Below are 16213 nucleotides of genomic sequence, written 5' to 3' on the forward strand. Positions count from 1 at the left end.
CTTGGTGCGCGAGCTTCCACCAGGCCTGAAACGACGAGGATGCCAGTCATGTGAAATTTTTACGTTAAAATAACAATAAATATACAAGTGGGTATCAAAATTCCGGTCTTTTGGGCGAAAGCCCCGCGCGACACAACATTTAAGCACACTTAGACACGTGAGTGAACTTTTTTAACCGACCCCGACGGTCCATCGCCCCAAGTACAATCCACAGAGAGAAATGAGTTTTTTAAAAATCAACGAAATCTCCGGGCTCTCATTCTCCTCCACTAATTTCATTTTATTTCGGTATTTTAGTACGAAAGTGCACGAGCCAAAAGATTGAAAATCATTAAAAATCTGTGATGATAAAAATAGAGAGCTCAACGAGTTCAATATGGAAGAGAAACACGTAAAGAATATCAAAAGCCAAATGACTGTACTCGAACATCGCCATATTTTATGGACGTAACCAATCTGCCAGGACGGAACATACTATTGCTCGCAATCCTCAAACTTGTGACTATATAAACGTCTGGATAAGAAAGGATAACGACACTTTCATCGCTCATTACAAGAGTCGTAAATGTCGCAGAGTTGCCAACTTTCAACAGAGATGTTATTCGTTCCGAAGCTGCGAGACGTGATATTAACTATGCCAGCAGATAATGTTGGCTTCGATTAACTTTTTGGAAGATGCAATAAAGTTCGAGGGCACTCTCGCCCGTTGATTAAATACGCACCGAATGATAACGTTCATTCGAAACACTGAAAAAGAATAATTTATGTTTATCTTGAAAAGAGACTTTGTAACGTTGGCATTTGACATAGAAAAGGGGCAGTTGAGTCGTTAATCAAATTCTTACGCCGAAAAATTCTTCTCCAAACGAATGTCCATCGAGGTGTAGCCAACAATCTTCAGTTACAAACACAGTAAATTTGACGCGAGAAAAATCATTTTTTGCACCAGTAATTATAAGCCATTGACGATGATACTATTTTAAAAATGGAAGAAAAAAATAAAATTGCATAAAATTGTAAGAGAATGATATCCCATGACAGGAAAACGGATAGCAGCCGACGAATGTGCTGCGCACGGTGTTCGTACATATCTGTATATTCGAGTATAACTATATTGAATAAATTCTTCGAGAAGAACTATTGTTCAATATCCTTCTTCTACTTTCGTTCTTTTCTTCAATCTCCCTCCGGCGAGAAACGCGCTACATTTTGCCTACCCCTATCCTCCAGTACCACTCGGGACTTTTTTTCTCGGGAAGGTACACCGTACTCTCGGTCGGTTCTCATCGTCGTCGTCGTCGTCGTCATCGTCGACCCGTTTTCCTTATGCCCCAAGGCGAGGAAGGAAGATAGAATGATCGAGAGAAAAATGCCCGGAGAGAAAACTGTACAAGGCGCCAGACTATGTCGTTTTCTTCGACGAGTTATATCACACCTTAGACCCTGAGAACGACCCGGCCATTCAAGAGAGTGGTCCAGTTATATCGAAAACATAAAATCCATTCCAGCCGCTCGGTGAACGAACTCGCAAAAGCTGCGCGGAGAAAACCGGCCTGAGAGAATGGAGACTACGGCGAGATCGACCGCAACCCCATCGTTTGTCCACCTTCGCATCCTTTCGCATAAACATTCACCTTTGCCGATACACAAACAAAGTATGAGTAAAAAAAGCTCAGCGAAAAAGTGCGGGCTGTTGACGCGGCGATGCGATATCTCACATTTCCATGCACAGTAAATTTCTTATTCTCTCTGCTAAGAAAATATACGAAGGTTTATCTGCCTCTCTATTTATTCGATTTTTCCGACCGTATTGCAAATGTACAAAATCACAATGTATAAAATCGAAGCGGATTTGGAATTACCAATAAATCATCAACGCTCGTTTCTTTCGGTTTATTCTCCTTTTTGCTATCTCACGTAGATAAATTATTATTGTAAGGAAAGATAATTAGAGAAGCAAACAAACGGAAAGTAACCTGGAAATGGGAAAAAGAGTGAGGGATCGAACAAGAGACGAAAAGGTAGGAATACCAAAACAAGCCAACCGCTTAATGAACGTCACGACTGAATGACATTTAATTATCGCAAGAATTCGTCTTTAAAAGGGAAAATGGAAGGAGAGAGGGTCGGATTGACGACGCGAGAGCGGAAAGAGTGAGAAGGATGCGGACACGCAAAACTCTCTGGAAAGCGGTGGCGACGGTTTGAGGGTGCAAAAACGTAATTGCATCTTTTAACCCTAGCCCGCTGCGGATGCTTTTCATTTCGTACTTCGTCCACTGTGTCCCCGCGCAGCTACCACTCTCGCTCTATTTTCTCTCTTTCTTCCACCGCCTCGCGACGAATCGTATTTACCAAGGCAACTGTACCCGACATGGCAAAACGGCCGATAATTGAATTCAGCGTTTTTGGCCTTTAGGAATTCGCTACCGAACTGTCTCGTCGCGTCAACCGTTCGGCGCGGCCAATCGCGAACTTTGATCCCTCTTGCGTCCTACCTTTCCGTGTGTATATGCGTAGATTCATAATATGAACGGTAAATATATTTGTCGTTATGAAAACGATTCGAGCGCAGCTGCTGCACTCGAAGTAGAGGAGCGCGGATGGCACGACTCGTTGCAACTTAGCATCGCGAATTGAGAGTAAAAGAGAGTGCGATGATCTTACCGAGTGAATCTACATCACTGCTGAATCAAAAAACTCGTATCCCTGCAGAAAATTTACCAGCTCGCTGAGCAGCCAAATTACAAAAATAATTAATCGCTGACCAATCAGCGCTCGCGGTCAATGTGCGCTTTCGGTCGTTATCGAAGTTTAGAATCTAATGCTGAGACGGAGCTCGAATCGATAACCGCTTAATCACTCGGTGGCTCGTCCAGTGATCAGTGAGAGAGCGAGAGAGAGAGAGATGTGATTTCATGAGAGTTTCTATTGGTGCTAAACCGACTGAATTCATTCCAATATGGCAACGAGTTTTGAGCCAGCTTCGCCAAACCTTTTTGCCCCCCCCGCGTGAAAGCTCCAGCCACCATAGTGAATTAGGTATAAGAGTAGCTTTGGACACCGCTCTTGGGAGTCTCCGAGGAGCTAAAAAAATTAGTGACTCGAAGCTACAGTAGAGGGAAGGGAGCGTAAAAAACCTGAGATAAAAGAAACATGCAGGGGTACAGGAGCGAAATAAATAATGATCCGTAATTGAATAACGGCGAAAGTTGCTTCGTCGTGTTCAAGCATAACTGGACATCCCCGGAGGATTTATTATAGCGTGTCTCGAATTCAACGCGCGTACATCGTGCCGTATAACCGAGGAAAACGAGAGGGCTACGAGGGAAGAAAACCTGAAAATCGGATTGAACGATTTTCAAGAAGAATTGGGTATTACGACAAAGTATTTTTAATGGGTCACCATACACCAGCGCTAAGTAAGGCGAAAACGAAAAGCATAATGAAGCGTGATGGACGCCGGCTCCGTCGAGTGATCCATAATACCTCATTTATGTATGTACCTCTGGAAAGTGTCCGATTACAAGTTTCCTCAATTTTAACGGAAAGAATAATGTCCCAAAGGTATATAGCCAAGGCTCGCCTCGCTGGTGAATGTCACGTAGCGCAGAGTGGGTCTGGTCGACGTGTTAATAATCGTCTTGTAACCGGGGAAGAGGCCTGATATCTACCATCAGCCCATATACACACCCACACGTATGCGCACTTTTGTGTAAATGTATATACACGTGGATGAAGCGGAGCTGAGGAGGAGAAAAGCACGGCAACGAGAAGAACGAAGACGACGACGACGACGACGACGACGACGACGACGACGACGAGAAGTCTTGGGAAAGACAGGAACGAAGAAGACAAAGCGGAAGACGGAAAAGGGTACGACGTGCTATACTCATGACGCAACTCCGCGCAATTTCGCGATGAGGAAGAAAAAAAAATTACGGGAATTACTTATCATGTCGGGAGGGAAGGATATCCTGTTTCTAACGAGATAGAGAGACTCTCGTGTTCTCTCGTGAAGAAAGGAGTGAAAAATGAAGGTAGATGGGTAAAGAGATTGGCTTACACTCTGCACGTCGGTGTGGGCTTGTGTACGAGTGTGTGTATACAGTCGCAAGTGTATTTCCAAACGACCAATGGGCGGAATGGGAAAGTGCTTTTCGCATGCTTCGTTATACATTGTTTCGCTATACATCCCTCTGAGTACACGAGACCATTACAGTTAACATTATGCACTCGTTACACAAGTAAGTAATGCCTCTTATTTGCCAATTGTGCACGAGCGCGTCAGTGCAGCACTTTATGACATTGGAAAAGAGGTTAAGTGGAAAATTCAAAGCTGCGTTCACGCTACATTAGCGCAATAACGAAACGGCCCGTTCTTACACGGCGACGGTGCTTCCAAAAACTCGCCCCGAATCGCTGCGCTAAATATACGATATTTTTATTCTCAGCGTGCTTTGTTAAACGGGACGAGATATTTGCCCGGAGTATGAGAAAGAAGAATAATCTTTGGCGGTTGGACAATGTAAGACGAGTTGACAAAATAAGTGCGGTGGACTCGGTTGAAAAAAATCAACGATCAATTCACCTCAGCGGATCACAAAGTTCCAAGAAAATATCAAGACTTACTGCGTATTCGAAAAGGACCGCGTTGGAACCCGCAGACACTTTTTTGACCGTAGAAAGTTTTTCAACGGAATGAATTCGGATAGCACAAGAATAAAGACAACAGAAAATTTATCATTTTACAGGAGCTCCTGAAATCTATGCATCGCACACCCGAGATATGTCCAACCGTGTGCGATAAATAATAAAGACTATCATTGCCACGTGACTGCAGTAGAAAATATGTGAAAAAAAAAACTACGACGGCGGATCAAGATTCGTAATTTAAGGGAAAAAAGTAACGCATTAATCCTCCCATTTCTCCTACAAGCTACATATTTCAAGCTGCCTGCGGAAGCACAGAAAAGCAGAAAGACTGTTGCGAGAGAAAGAAGGGACGGAAGGCAGCCAGGGAGAAGAAAGTGGGAGGAAGGGAGCGAGATAAAAAGGAAAACACGATGAAAAACTCAGTGAGCTTGGTACGTAACTGCGTAATATTAAAATATTACTCTCTTATGGGCCATTCCATGTGCGAGAGAGAGGATGAGAAAGGGTAGCGGTCGTCGCACCGCTGGGATTTCTATTGTAGGGTCTGAAACGTCGCGTATATCGCGTATGCGGAAAGTCTGAAGCTTTTCCAAAGAGAGGGAGCGAGGCTTCGAGTGAAGTACGCGGGCCACCGAGATTTGTACGGCGTACAGTTCCGTTGTAAGCACCGCGTTCGGGAATAGAGAGAAAAAAAACGTTAACAACAATCGCACGAAGGAGAAACAGCTCTAATTTAAAAGGAAGGCCGCGCCCTGTAAGGTCGTCCCTGTACAAGGGATCGCGGGTCGACGGATGCCGAGGAGGGGGAGGCCAAGGGTGGTAAACTCTTGGCATGCATTAAAGCCCCGGCAGATACGATAATTTCTCCCTCGGCCCACCCCCTCCCACGAGCTCCGCGAATCTTTTGCACATAATGCAACTGCGTACGTGAATTTTTGTGTATTTATAACGGTTAGGTAGCCAGAGTCTACGGAAAACAGGAGCAAGAGGAGCAAACTCTAGCAGCTATTTTTCTCCGTTGACCCGAACGATGCACCTGTGGCCGAGAAGGTGCTTAATCCGCCGGAGTCGACCGGAGCAAATAAGCACCGTGTCCTTCCCTCGGGAGCAGCTCTCCTCCTTTTACTCCAGAAAAAGACGAAAGCTTAATATAAATTTTGTAAAAATGGTACACTCTGAAAAGCGAATAACTTCGTAAAGTTATTCTCCTCTGAGGGAGGGGCGACAGATTTTTTAAACATCCTGATGAATTATGTTTATATTCTCAAATGGCTCATTAAACCCATTTTTCAAACTAACCGTATTCCGTTCGCCGATACTTAATCGCTTATCCAAATTTCATACACAAAATTCGCGCACAACGGGCGCGCGAGGGTCCCCGAGGCGTGTGAAAAATTTTCAATGCCCCACAGAGCTTCGTTCTCCAGAGATGAGTTAATTTTCGTCCTCGATAAAGCCCGCAATTATTACTCGTTTTCATTTTTATCATATCTGCCCGTTTCACCCTCGCGCAGTTCGCGATATACTATCTCCGCACAGAGCTAATAATACTGATCAGCTTTTTTTATCAACGAATCGTCAAAATCAATAATTCTCATTATTCAGCGTTCAGCGGACGCGGGGCCGAGTATTTTGATTGCCGAGTGTTGCGTTACAAGAGGCAGCAGCATTGCTTCAAATTACGTAATCGGTACGAAACATTCGCACCGATATCGCAGCATCGCGTTGAACAAACAGAGAGGATATTGCTAAAAAGTCATCAGCAGTTCTATTCACTAGTAAAATTGCGGAGCCCCTATCGACACGAAACACATTATTCATAACTCGAGATCGTTGTTGTTATTGCTTCTGTCGTTTTCGCTTTTTTCATTTGTGCTTTTTTTTTATATTTTATCTACCGCACGTATGTGCATGTGCATATTGGACAAATGAATTATGTATGTGGAGGAGAATCACGAGGTGTGAGAGGCCCATCAGCCCCGAAGCTTTAATTGCCTCGAGCTACGCGTGACTGTGTCCAATCAGGAGAGCTGATGATCAGCCGAAACTGTGCTGAAGGGATTCTCCCTGCAAATTTGGATTTAAGTGAGAAGCAGAAGGGCGTATTGTGAGTTTATGAAACGTTTGTGTAGGTGAGATGCTTCGAACGAAAAAAGCGAGGAACAAGCTGGTGTCAATCTGCGCGGACTCGAAACTTCGAAGTTATCGTGAAACATACGACGTTGCTGCACCAGCGCACCCGTTTTGCACATAATTTTTTGATAAACCGCACCGACGTGTGGACCGAGGGTCACGAATTTGGTTTCGGATTTTTTATTATTATTATTATTTTCACGTTTGATTTCTTTCCCACGGTTTTATTCGTCTGGGAAGTCAGCACAGCGGAGCTTTCACAATCTACTAGAAAAACAGAGAATCGTGTTAGCGTTGAGTGCGTCCTCGCCGACACAGCACGGCCAAGCGGAAATGGAGGAGAAAGAGAGAAATGGGGAGGAAGGCAGACGCAGAGAGAATGCGCGCATCATCACCGTGTGTACTTCGGTTCTATCTGTGCGCTTCAGATAATTGAAAATTAACCAACCAACGGTTCATCCATTTCGGTGGCCTCTAATCACAGGCGATCCCGCACTTGAACCCGGGTTCACCAGGTTATGTACACGCTTTATATGCGCATCTACATGGCACCCTCGCTACAGCCAAGTCGATTTCTCTCACACGTGTACTCGCTCACCTCCAGCGTTCTCCACCATCCCCATTCCTCGCTCTCTCGCTCTCGCTGGCTCTCCCTGCCGATAACGCGATTTTGTATACTGCACACGCCGAATGCAGACACGCTAATAAGTAATCGACCGCGCCCTTCTCCGATTACACGCGCATGTTATCACTGCCTTATCAGAATCCGTCTGACCCGACGAGAAATGTGCAGAGACATTTGTGCAACATGGCTCGCCAAAGCCTTGCACCACAAAATGGAGAAGCTTTCGTCGCATCACTTTTGACGTCCAGGTTTTCGTGGTGTCGTCGAACCTCGAATTAGTTACTTCTTGAATAAACTTATTGTCAACTTGTCGTAAAAGCATCGATTCGGAGTCCGGCTCTTTTTGGCCTTAATCCCTTAAATGCTCGTCCTCGATAACCCGTCCCTTGGCGACGGTCTCCGCGGAGACGACACCGGAGACCAAAATTTGGTGACTCATTCAGCCGGAAAGTTTCGATCGTCATTTGGTGTCGCTCGATCGATTTGATCTCGAAAGGCCTGTTGGCTGAAATTCGAAGATAATTTAATATATTTTCATCGCATTCGTGAAAAGCAGAGAATAAAAACTAACGAGCCAATTTTCCGAAAATGCAAGTGATACGTGTTTCACTCTTTGCCTGGCGTAAAATGCCTCTTGTACACGATTGTATCACGTAATAACACGTGACGAGACCTTTTCCTCGTTCCACGAAATATAGGGGGGGGGGGGGGGCGAGAGAGAATGAGAGAGAAAAAAAGGTACAAAGATTTTTCGCACACGTCCGCTATCTCCACGCTCCACAAAACGGTTCTGTAACAATATAGGGGGTGTTGCGGACACGCGCTTCGCCATGTACAAATACATAACGTACACATACATACAGCGATAAAGAGAAACGCTATACATCTGTATGTGAATGAATGTATTGTGGTAGAGGGTGAAACGAGAAATGCGGGTAATTGACTTTTCCCCAACGAAAGTCCGAGTCCGTGCAAGGAGGAGTGGAATAGAAGGGTGCTGGTTCTGTCGTCTCCGCCTTTTTATACACAGGATAGTGGCAAAGTCAAGAAACCAATACGCCACGATTGTTTCGATTTTTTTCCCCTCGAACGGCGCGGCGACTCGGAAATTCTGTGCACACTTACACAAGCCCGGTGTGTGCACATGCACGTCGGAATCTCTTAGCTTGTTTCCCGGGTGTGGTATTATTGGTTCGCTGAGACACATTCTCCCGGGATATTATCGGAGCGCGATCCTGCAGCTGAACACGGATATGAGGATGTTTTGTCTCTTCGACTTTCGAGCGTTCTTTTCCTTTCTCACTCGCGAATCGCTGGAAACACTCGAAAAAAAACAAAATTACGCCAAAATACTGGACCCGTAAGAAAGCTGTGATCACTCGAGGCTGATGAGCGCGTTGCCAAGGGAGTGGGACTGCAAAAAATTGCGGTTCGAATATTTCAATGTTTCATCATGAAGCCAATTTTCGTATTGCAATATTTGCGCGCATCCGAATAAATTGTACGTGCTCGGATGAAGTTCGACGAGCGAAAAAAAACTCTCGATTCTTACAAAGCCGAACTGATAAAGGGAAGTTTTTAAAAGCCTCGAGACCGCAATGTGATCCTCGTGGATAACAATTTATGGCGACTAAAACGCGGGAATAGCTTTTTTTCCTGTTTCTCCTCTCTATCGCAACCGCGCGTATCCCTAATGTCTCTTACCGCGTTATGTCCATCTCTTACGTAACCACACACACACACACACACACACACACACACTGTGGCAGTGTCCGTGTGTACACGTGGCTGTTAGTTTTTCTTAGCTTTTTCCTTTTTCCTCCTCTCATTTATTTTTTTCCCATTTTTATAGCAGTTGCATGCGTCAAAAGGGCGCGAGTCCGATGGACTCGCTCACGCTATCACGAACAATTGAACGTGCAACGCGGCTGTACAGCTACAGCTCCGTTGGGCCCGGTCATACCAGCGGCTGTTACGTATATACGCGTCAAAGTCCTAAGACCAAAAGCCATATTTACTATTCCAATGTACTCGCACCGTACGCCCTTATACTTATACAAGAGCGTGATATATATGCACGTATATACACGTACCTACAGCCGGTAGTGGCAGTATAACACTTCGTAACATTTATGAGGCTATAAAAGTACTGGCAAACGATAAAGGAAACATCCACACATAAACATACGAGTGTGTGGAACTTTTTGTCCATATGAGTGAGGTTACGCTTGTATGTGGAAGCTTGTATAAAGACGAAAAGCCACGTTACTGCGAGCTCCGTTCCGGGGGCTACCTTCCGAATGAATCGTCTGGATTTATTCGAAAAGGAAACGCGGACCCGACGCGCTATGCTTATAAGACCTCTTGTCTATTCCGGGCTAATACTCCCAGCGTCTCGTAATCTTTCGCTCTCTTTTGCCATTAGATCCAATCCTAGCACGAAAAACGTCCAATTCAGTTGCATTTATATAAATACAAAAAAAAAATGTAGAGTGGAAGTCAAGAATTTTGGAGGGGGAATTCGTGAGGATTTTTTATGCCGCAGTCTGCCTCGAAGTGTCTCGGTACAACGTTCATTTGGCATTGCTTTGGTCCCATGGTTTTGGGCTCCGCTTCGCTTGGAACTGGGGCTGAGTAGAGGCGCGGTGGACGATGGGACGTTGGCAGAGCGAGATTGCCTCGGCTTTGTGATAAAATAGTAGGAAAAATTCAGGCTCATCATAGCCTGCAAAAAGTGGGCTTTCACAGGATCTGGATCATAATAAATTTTCATCGAACTAAAAATATCTCGGTCGAAGCAAATTTTGCCTTTTTGCCGGGAAGCTGACGAAATAACTAGACGCGTGACTGACAAAATGTTTTTCGGCGAAAAGACGCCCACCCTCGGCCCCGAATCGGTGGGAAGGAAGGGAAAGACCGGAGGTGGATGATCGCAAAAAAGATTGTCACAATGCGAAGGGCAACGCGTAGGTGGAGAATGTACTGGAGCCTTCGCAGTGAAACGGAAGCGCCAAATCGCGAGGGTCAGACGCAAAAAAAAACATCTCGCATGGCGAATCGTTTTTGCTCCCTCAAGCACATTGTATATTATTGTATATCGCGAGGCAGCCCCGCCGAGTCTCTGATCATTTCGATATCCCTTCGATTTTCTTTCGACCTCTTACATCGTTCTTGCTGGGGGAGACGGCCGTTCGTGCTGGTCGCTTCCAAACACACATGCAAAATGTTAATAACGTACGTGTGAGAAATCTCTGTGTATGGGATGTCGAATAAGTGTCATTCCAAAAAAGTGACATCACGCTGTAATTTCGTGCAAGAATTCTCTGGATCTCGCCCTCACCAACGTGAGACGAAAAAATTCGATGTCGATTCGATTCGGCTTTATTGACGAACTCTCGCGTATGGGACCACCAAACTACATTACAGAAATAGAGGGACGGAAAACACGAGGCGATGAGAGACAGCGAGGGAGGGAGGGAGGGAGAGAAAGTTTTCACAGCGACAGTCTCAAGTACATGGTAGAATCAGCCAACCCAACGGGAAAGACTCGATCGTCTCATCTCATGTCCAAAACTCTCTCGACGACTCGACGTGTACACTTATATTTGTGTGTGTATGTATAGCGTACTGAAAAATCTCATAGCACAACCGAAGGTGTGCCCTGGGGTTTCGAATGCACATTGAACGACCCCGATATTCCTTCCATCTTCGGAATCATCTAATGTAGAGGCGATTCGAGGCGATTTTCACATTTATCTTTGCTTTTGCCCTTGATTGTTTGAGGAATTAACGAAGATTAATGTTTCAAGAAAACTGACGATGGTTCGTTCGGAATATCGCAAAAATAATGCCTCGCCTCGTAAATTAAGTAGTAAAATTAATAGTGTTTTTGAAAATCTTGAAAATGCTTTATTTTTCGGATGAAAATTCGAAATTCCTTGACCTCGCATTTTCTCGTTCGATATGATGTTTTCGACAATAACGTTCATTCGACGATGGTAACGATTTTATCTGGAAAAACCTGTGTTCACCTCCAGCTATTCCCATGAGATTTTACGACTCGCCGATCTACGATTCCCGAAGCTCTCGTAGCTACACGACTTTCATCGCTTCGATTATTGCCCGTGTGGTTTCTTCGTCTGCAGCACGACTCATGGATTTCCGTTTGCGATATATTTCTCTCCCCTCCCTTGTTTCTATTCTCTTTTCACACGCGTCCGACACGTAACGAAAATTCTAACTCGTTATTCTCCAACAATTTTATCACCGTGCATGACGAATTTCAAATAGATTTTACTAGAATATATTTTTGCGGGGTGACAGTTGCCGTTTATTAAGGAAGTTCATCAAGTCATAATCAGTGTTCAAACGTTTGGCATGATTAAAAAATTCCAGAAATGTCTAAAAAAAAAACAAGTTTTTATTAATTACATCAAGATTTTCTCACCCGTCTTCCAAATCTTATTGCAAGTCTCTAGTGTGAGTCGCGTCGATCGGAAAACGTAGTCTGCGATTTCAAAAAGCGCGCGACTGTAATCACCATTTTTCCTGAGAAAAATCATTAATTGCGAACTTTATAAGTATTGAATGGATTTTACTGAAACCCGTAAGAGACCGTGTTCATTTGGAGAATCCGTTTTCATTTTTTTTCTCACGAGCAAAGTGTCCTCTAGCCTTAAAATTTTGACAGGACATTTTATTATTATTCGTTACAGTATTTAAATTTTTAAATCGAAATCTCTTTGCATGTTAATTCGACTACCGGATGAGCTTCCTTAACTTTTGTTTCCACAACTTTATTACATTCAAAACTGCGTAAAAACGGCACGGAGTTGTTGATAATGCTGTTCACAAAAAAAGTAAAAAAAAGGAGGGGGGGGGAGGTCGTCGAGAAAAACTAGCATCCGGTCGGTATTGAGGTTGATTTTATAATAGAATATGAGAAAGTATAGTTGAAATTAGACAGAGTAGTATTTGATTATTATCAATTAGCTATTCAGGTCGATTCGATTTGTCGATAATTCGCGTATGCAACATTTTGTCCATTGTATAGTTACGAGTTGTATGCATAAGTATTTAGGAGTGTGAGAACACGGTTCCCGGCTCGTTTTTGCCCGTCAATCCCGAATCCTTTTCCCTCTTCTTGGGCGCTTCAAGAGCGCTTTATTTGGCCCTCTCCGTCCCGTAATCCAATTCACTGTTTTAGCGTGTTATTTACCGTCGAAGCAAGATTTATCTCCCTTCTGGCAGCGTCACGCGACCGCGCCCCCTTCGCGGGCTAGCGTCCCGCGCGCCTCATCTGGAAAACTGTTCGAAGCTCACCAAAGCCGGAGCTTCCTAGCATTTTGTGGAAGCTTCCTCGCTCTCTTTCTCTCTCTCGCTCGTACGCGGGCGTGTGTGCGCGCGTGGCCCTTTCTACGTCTCTGTCTTCCGCTTTTCCTCTCTTCGAGAACCGTATTTTCATGCGACCTCGACTGCAAACCCTTTCGCCCGCTCTCCCGTGCTCGATCGGCTTTTGGATAATGCACTCACGCCTCCATATACGCTTCTGTCGTCGACATACACGCGCAACTTTCTCTCTCTCTCGTCCCCCGTTCGCAGTTTACCTCTCTCCGCACATTGTCGTGGAATAATATCGTGCTCCTCTCGATACGAAGCGCTCGAACGATCGGCTTTTTCGAAGGTAAAGAACGTTTGTGCACGTCACTTGCGAGTATGCTATATTCATGTATGAATGTATGCATACTTGTGTGTGTGTGTGTATTGTAAAAATGGAAAATCGAAGTTTGGGTTTGAAAGATATAGTGAAGAGCTCGAACGATATATTGTCCTCTATCTTCAAAAGTGAGAAGAAAAGATAGAAAGGACGTTCCCCCGATTGGCATAGTCCTGAAAAGACGAGCCATTGATCAATGTTCTGATGGGAAATTCACAATTTTTCTCCGTTAGTACAATTTTTCAGAACCCTCCAGGTTTTATTGCATTGTTTCAAAACTATTTTCGCATTTTTTTCTCATGAAAAATATTTATTATTTTCCTGTTGCGAGTTTCGATTCGTAATCGACTGAGACCGCAGAAGTTCCTGTATCGTCGAAAAAAGTTGATGAAGAAATGGACTTTTCGGAGCGCCGCTTCAGAGGCTTTGAAAAATCCGTGTATAACGAGACTTCATGTGAATTTGATACTAAAATCATTCGCTTTCCGGCGTCTGTGATTATGTCGTTAACTCGTTGCTTTAAACGCACCGAGCAGCGTTTGGGTAAATTCATTGTCCGCGATTAAACTCACGTTTCGGTGAATTAATCAATGCGCTTGAATGGCAGTGCGTTGCCCTCATTTGAGTTGCGAAACGCTCGTGGTTAATGACAATTTTAATTGTTCAACGTTGAAAAATATAATTAAAAAAAAAAACGAAAAAAAACGAAAAAAAGAAATACGAGAAAAATCCAAACGAACGTTGAGCTCATTGCCGTGCTTCTATCCACCAAGCTTTTTCCATAATCGGCCCCCATAGAGACGCCCATAATCTGTTTACATAATTCAAGCGGTTTCTCTATCGCACGAATTTACGGTTGTGACAAAATGTACGAGCTTTCCCGTATAATACGCGCACACATGTACAACGTACATTCAATTTTTTATATACATGTATATTATATACACCCAACTCATAATATTGTCTCGCTGTACGAATAATTTTCGTGTATATATGCATACCAGAGAACGGTTTCTGTAGATAGACACCACTTTGCTGGCTCGTCGTTTATGTTTCCCCATCTTCATTCATTTCAACGAGAGGCTTCTTGCCTCGTAGCTTCAAAGAAAATTCCCCAAGATCCAAGCAGCCCGGGGATTGCTCTTTTTTTTTTTCTTCTTCTTCTTCTTCTTCTTTTTAACATTTTTTCGTACTCCTTTTCGTCCAGCCTTTTTTTATCATTTCTTTCATGTGCCATTTCATCGAAAAGTTTTCGTCCATTCTTTCCTCCTCCCCTTTTGCACTCGCTCTCCATCTCTTTTTATCCGTCAATTTTTTTCGTTGCAGTACCGATAGCGAGGCCAAAGAATTTAGCACGAATTTCAATAAAGCCAATACAAACGAATTCATTTTGCTCTAACGAAATATTTTCACTCCTGCAAAAACCTTCGATGCACCCATGAAAGAGACACAATAAGTATTGCTTCACTGAATTTCGGGACGAACTTGCACCCTCAGAAATCGTATTGAAGGTAAATTAATCGAATTCACAGTTTTATTCTTCGATGTAACGTAGCAAAAAACGGAAAACACTCGAATGATTGTGAGGATTTTTTCATCCGAAATTTCTATCCCTCAGTCAAAATTGTTTTGTTTTTTACACTCCTCTCTGCAGTGTCGTTCTGTCTCCCCGAATGTCCTGAATGAAAAAGCTAGGAAAGCTAGAAAAAATCGAATTTTCCCACCAACCAAATTGAAGCTAGCGAATCAAATGATTTGCAGAACTCGTGAATTTCGAAGTTCCGTAGCAAATTTTTTAAAATAAATTTTCTTTTTTCACTCATACAATATTATTATTATCATTATTTTATTTTTAATCATTTAATAAAAAAAAGGACAATTTTCGGTTGAAAAAAACATGAAAATGTCGTGAAAACTAAATTCATTAAACAAACTAAGTAAAAAAGTTATTATCTCATCTTTTTGCTCCACCACTCTATTCTTTACGAGACTGTTTTACTTTGCATGAGAAATTACAGTTTTTACACTCCATAAAGAATAATATGGCATGGAAGTGCAGTCTGGAAAAATATCAAAACAAAATATAATAACTCAAGAAGATGACTAAAAAAAAAATATAAAAATTGAATATTCTTGAAATTCATTAACTTACTACCGACTAAAAATCCAGTTCCAAGTTTTTCGTGTTCAATAAAAAAAAAAGTTTAGTTTCCCTATTCACTTTATCATCAGAGATGCTTGTCAACTTTCGAAGCTCGCATTTTTAAGTGCCAGTTCCTATAGGAACGGGGATGTTGTCATTCATCGGATGAAATCGCGGTGAAGCTCGCATAAATTTCGCGTCTCCCTGACTATTTTTCTTTTGTCTTGAAACGAAAAAAAAAAAAAAAAACAAAAAAAGGGGAGAAAAAAAACGAATCGAGCCCCGTGTGCTATGAAAGGCCAAGAGTGGGCAACGTCACTCGTATTTTTTGAACGAGTGATATACAGAGTCAGATGAAGATAATGGCGCGAGGAAGGATGAGCGAGAACTATGGAATAGAAAGCTGAGAGAGTACTCTGGTACAAATCCATTTTGGAAGCTCGAGTGATTTCCGGAGGGACAGTGGTGAAAGGGCGTTGTTCACGGGACGTCGAGGACCGTTACGTTTCGAGGAGGCGTTTTTTTATTTTTCAATCTTTGTCATTCTGCCATTTATTTTACCATAAGAGCTCTGGTCGCTTCTGTTGACGATGAATTGGAAGGGAAGCTCTCGCAGTCGACTAGGCGATATAACAGAAGAGCATGATTTCGAGAAAACTGCAGGAATGGAAGAACGAACATCGAGAAGTGAGGAAGAAATTCAAGGAGAAGAGCCAACCCAGCTTGACTACGAGTACCAAATCTCTGGAACTATGAATTCTGTGAAGGGGCCACTGGACGAATGGGGAGAATCTGGAGCACCTGAACACGAGGAACAATATAATTTCGAATATACGGAATCTGATAAGTATTCGAAAATAGTAATTCAATGAAATTTAGCTCCCTCGACGCATTTACCAAAATCAAATATTCATCTAAATTGAAATCCATATAATTTCAT

This window comes from Venturia canescens, chromosome 4 (assembly GCF_019457755.1).
Source record: "Venturia canescens isolate UGA chromosome 4, ASM1945775v1, whole genome shotgun sequence".
Lineage (NCBI taxonomy): Eukaryota > Metazoa > Arthropoda > Insecta > Hymenoptera > Ichneumonidae > Venturia > Venturia canescens.